This window comes from Neovison vison, chromosome 5 (genome assembly GCF_020171115.1).
Source record: "Neovison vison isolate M4711 chromosome 5, ASM_NN_V1, whole genome shotgun sequence".
NCBI lineage: Eukaryota > Metazoa > Chordata > Mammalia > Carnivora > Mustelidae > Neogale > Neogale vison.
This window is the reverse complement of record NC_058095.1, coordinates 23,391,150-23,396,557: the sequence shown is the minus strand read 5'-3', so window position 1 is coordinate 23,396,557 and position 5,408 is coordinate 23,391,150.

The following is a 5,408-nucleotide window of genomic DNA, read 5'->3' as shown; positions in this document are numbered from 1 at the left end:
TGCCAGTGACGGTCATTCAGCTGGTGCCAAAGGCGGAGTGTGAGTGTTCACCTTTGACCTTGAAGAAGGGAAGAGAAGGAGTCAGAAGTGCAAATCGAGTTGGGAGTTTCTGAGGGATGAGGATCCTCTTCTGTTTGAGCATGGGTAGCTTCAGTGGGAGCAGGGAAGAAGCGAGGGTGGGTAGTCTCGAATAGAAGATTGCTGAACAAGAACTGGCAGAGGGCCTCTGGCGGGGAAAGCAGGGACGCCTCACATCCTTTTTCTTTAAAGTTTAGGAACCTGGTTTCAGAGTCACCTCTCATAGAAGCTGTGTTAGTTTTGTCATACTGAATTCCTCAGTTTTGTGACCTCAAGTCAGTCCCGTTCTTCCTCCACCCTCCTCCCCTCCCCTTGAGATAACTGTACATTTCACTCTGTTCATGGTAGCATCATTCCTGTTGCTTCTGCCAGCTGCCAAGGCAATCGAGCAATCGACTTTCTCATCACCGGAGGGGTTGAGAGCCCTAATCACAAGCTGCTAAACTTAATGGAGCACGCTTCCAGATTCTTAATGGCAGACTGTACCCATGACTTAGGAGTCAGTGTTACTTACCTCCATGTCTGTCAGCGAGTGAGAGGGAATATGGAGAATAGGGAGAAACAGAGCTCTTGTGCTCGTGCTCTCCGAGAAGCTCTCCAGTGTCTCAGCCTTAATGGAGTGTCTTTGCATCAGAGAGGAGGAGAGCATTGGATCTCGTGTTTTTAGGTTTATCCCTGTTGTCCCACTTCTGGGATGGGAGGTTAGCAAGGGCTTTTTTATTTTCCTGTGTTTTTTCTAGCAACCCAAACACTTTCCTGAGTCTGATCCTGTTTGCCCCCCCGACCTTCATTGGGAAGTCTGTCCGGTGCTGATTTGGGAGCTGTCCACCTTCCAGACAGAAGGGAAGGAGTGGAGTGGCAGGGTCAAGCTCTGGTGTGGTTCATGGTTGTTGAGTTTTTCTGAAGTGGGCCGTTGTCAAGTCATATGATATTATGAGCTTGCTTTTCTGTAGAGTTACTCTGGGGAGAGGTTTGTTGTTAAGATGTGAAGATTGAGCTGTTTGTGTGTTTACTGCTCTTTTTCGTAAATGTTCCATTAGCCTGCCTGGTTCCCCTGGGTTTATATCTGCCTCGTCTCCTGAGATAAATAATATCTTCAGGTTTGTGGTTTCCTGATGGTTTGGGGTGAGGCCCCAGTGTCTTGGTAATTTATAGGACTGCCTCATCTGGAAGCGCTGACCTTTTGCCTTATGTCTTGCATGGAATGACCAGTCTTCCTCCTTATAGCGGAACAAAAAGGAAACATGAATTGTTATCTGTCTGGAAAGAGGGGGTCACAAAACAAGCTTCGTGGCATAAACATAGCCCACCTCTGATTTGTCATGAGGTACCTCTTTTCTCCTTGGATCCTGAAGACAGTGGTCCCAGAAATTGGCTGAACCTGTGAGTCTTGCCTCTTGAGGGTGCGGATGAACTTGCCGTCTTGCAGAAGGTGCCCCCTAGCTTGAGAGCCCGCAGTCTGTAATCCATCGGGATCCTTGAGTAGCTGACGTGCAGCTCTTTGGGTTTTTTGGCCTTTTTTCTTTTATACATTTCAGCCACCCATACTTTAAAAAAAATTCTTTTTTTATAGTGTGTTTTAATGCATTTGCCTGGCTCTGGGGTAGATACTGTGGGAAACACAAGAGGGGAAAGACACCATATCTGGCCTAAGGGAGCTTTTAAGTGACTGCCCCCACGCACAGCAGCTGCAGAGTGACTCTGTGGCAGCAAGAACCAAGGGCTATCTTTAAAGAAGTTCAGCTGGGTAAGATCAGGACAGACCAAATGGTCTGGGAGAGCCCTATGGCAGTGAGGCCTTCGGGTCCTAGGCAAGGGTGAGACAGGCAGGAGACACACAACAGAAACATGGAAACAGCAATCTGCAGGGTGTTCTGAACAGGACACAGCCCCAGGTTAGGCGACGTTGTTGGTCACTCCTTTCTCAGGGCCAGTGGTTTAGATGGAAACTTCTAGTCATCAGGCAAGTCTCAGTGCTGAGGGCTTGTGAGGTGAAGTGAAATCCAAAGCCATAAGTTGGCTAGTTCCTGCCTGTGGCCAGGGGCCTCGCTGCTCTCAGCGCAGTCCAGGGAGGGAGGCAGAGCCCTTGTACCCCTTGTGGTACCGGGGGTTTCCACTGGACAATTCCTGAAGTCAGGTCCAGAACCAAACCAGCTGAGGAGGCATGATCCAAGCTTACCACCATCCTTCTTTCTCCTTCGGGGAGAGCGTAGTATGCACACGTGTCCGTGATTTGTCTGTGTGCTAGTCATGGCCCAGGCTATAGCCTAGATCTTCCTCAGTAGAGCGAGGCAGTTACATGGGGAGAGACAGGCTCCATCGGGAGGTGAGGGGAGGAAGAGGCGGGAGTGGGGCAGCTGGCCGAGCGGCCTGCCTGGTCAGAGCGGGAACAGGAGTGGCTGCCCTGTCGCCAGCCTCCCCTTCATCTTTCCAGGCTGGGCCCACTCCTCCTTTGCCAGTTCCGTGTCGCACTAATCGAAATGCAGTCCACAACTCATTCCTTTTCGCTTGTTGTATTTTAAAGTCACAAACTGGAAAAGGTTCTCACCTCCAGGGACCCATCATCGATTTTACAACCCACAATTAATGGGTCCTTGCCTGTGTGACCCTTACTTGTTCGTGATTGATCTACTGTAACCTTCCTCAGGACAGGTGTAAACCACTGTGAGCTAAGTGACAACTACTGCTACAATTCGCTGTTGCTTGAAATTCACGTGCTGTGGCAGGAGCACAGAATGAGGAGGGTGGGCTTTGCTCTGAGGGCTAGGTAAGTGGGTAACGGCTGGGAGTTTGGGACCGTTGGCGATGGCTTTGGCCCGGTGGCCAGCCTGTGCCTAGATTAGTGAGTGTGAGCCACGGCCTAGAGCGTGTAGGCTTCTGAGAGGAGACGCTTGGTGGGGAGCTCGCCATTAGGGTTTCTACTCCTCCTCTCCTCCCTCTCCCCGGGGGGGCTGATGGTGTCAGCCTCCCTAAGGTTGGGAGTGCCGCAGAGACGGCTGCAAACCTGCTTACGGTGCACATCCAGGAAGACCTGGGGAGCCGGGAGGGGGCTGAGTGCTCACATGTCCAGGTATGAGAGGTAAAAGTAGAGCTGGATGCCCCCGGGGTGCCCGCCTTTTTGGCCCTCACCCTACGCCCCCAAAAGGGCAAGACTGCTTGAAGCCCTTAGGTCCCAGCAGGAAACGGGGCTAGGCAAGACTTTTCCCTTAGGTTAGACCCTTTCCCTGCCCTGCTGCCTTTGCCTTGGCTTTGAGCCTTGGAAATGGAGGGCGAGGTGCTGGGGTCTGGCTCTCTGGCTGCAGGAAGGAGCTCTGAAAGTCAGTGTGCGTGCATGTATGCGTGTGTGCGTGCGTGCGTGTGTGTGTCCGCATGCGTGTCTTCATTTGCAGGAGTCTTGCTACCAGTTGGGGTGTTGAAAGCATCTCCATTGTGGGGAGACCTGCCATTTGTTTTCCACTTTAAAGAGAATGACATGCCCCCTGTCCCTAAGGGAGGAGCTTTTGAGTTAGACATTTTCCCTATGGGAATCCTCTTGGTTTGGTTTGTTGTTGGGGGGGGTGGGGGGTGGATACTGATTTTTAGCTCTAATTGTCAACACAGCTGTTCTTACACTGAATTTGTGCTATTGCATACATGTAGCCATCTTTCTTTTCACTGCAGCAGTGTTTATCAGTAGTTCAAAATGATTTATTTGCTCCTGGGGAGTAAAATCTTTTTTATTAAAAAAGAAAAAGAAAAAAAAAAGGAGAAAGAAAGCAAAGTGTGGCTCCCTCCCCCCATGATAGCTGGAGGATTAGTGAGCCTCAAAGCTCAAGAAGGCAAAGTTGAGTCTGCCAGTCCCTGTGACTTACCCTGTTTTGACATCAGAGCCTTCGTGCTCAGCACAAAAGGACAGGAGGCCTTGAGAAGATGGAGAGCAAAGCCTTGGAAGGAGTGAGGTGGGGTTTGGACCGTAGAGATGGAGGCACTGGGGGACTCAGGTGCTGCAGTTAGAAAAACAGAGTAAGGAATTGTATTTAAAATACTGATTCTCTAATCTGCCAGGGAAAGACCTTTCTTTGCATACAGATTCCATACTGCCATTGTCATTTTCATCGCTTCTTGACCTTCCTGGTAGGTGCCAGCCCAGTTTCTTCCTGCTTCCCGTGCTCTCCTCTGTGCCCCTCTCCCCTCCTTTCCCTCTCCCATCTACCTCTAGGAAGCCAGTCCTGCACACTGAGTCTGTGACTTGCCTTCACGCTCATTTCATCTCGGTTAGAGGGTCCCTGGAACTGCTCCCTGCCCCCCCCCGCCCACCCCCGAAGTGCCAAGAGGTGCAAAGGGGCAGGTCAAAAGCAGCCAGCCGTGGTGGGAGGACGTGAGGGTCTGGTTGCAGCCGGACTGCAATCTTTGCTCCTGGAGAGAGGGTGTGAAGAGAACCAAGGACTCTGTTGATCAGAACCCAGGAGCTCATACACTGCTCCGCCCAGCTCAGGTGGGGTGGGCAGGCTGGTCTGGTGCTCCCTTGAACGGGAACCTGCCCCCTCACGGTTCTGCCCAGCACCTTTTCCAAGGGACAAGCATGATCCCGGCCCCGCTCCGTGGGCAGGCCGGTCACGTGGGCAGGGGTGCCCAGACTGGTGCTGCCTGTGGCACGGCCACTGCTGTACATTTTTTGGTTGTTTTTAAGGAACTCTGTGAAAGAGGGGTGTCGTTCTGGGCTCAGGGTGGCTGCCAGCCCTTCACCAGAAGGGGAGCCGCACCCCTGCCACCACTTCTGTCCTCACATGCCGCCCCACCCCGCCCCCCTCCAAGCCAAAGCGTGGCCTGGCTTTTGTCTTCCCATTTCGTTTTCCTCCTCTCTTCCCCCTTTTTGTGCTTAATTTATTAAAATAGTTGCTGTATAATTTATTTTCATAAACTATAAAAAATTACTAAATGGTTAAAATAGACTTGCAGGCCAATCTTAAACGGGGTGGGAGGGTCTGCGGGTGGGGTGGGAGAAGGGAAAGATGTTTTGATATAAACAAAACAAATGCACTTTGGGTGTGTTTTGGTATTTTTCTGGGGATAGATGGGTGGGTGTTGGGCTGTCCCTGTAGATTAGTTCCAGAACCGGGTGTTTGTATATACTGTATTAATAGGCATGTGTGACTCTTACAAAGGGACGTTAGTAGCTGCTGCAGGTCCTGTTTGGAAACCCCTTGTACAACTCCCAGTTTTTTGTAAGTGTCAGTGCGGGAGACATTGGACTCTTGTGTTTGTATCTCCTTTTTATGATTGCTGTACTGACCCATGTCTTTTTGGGGAGGGGTGAAAAGAGATTTGAAATAAAAATGTTTAGAAATTAC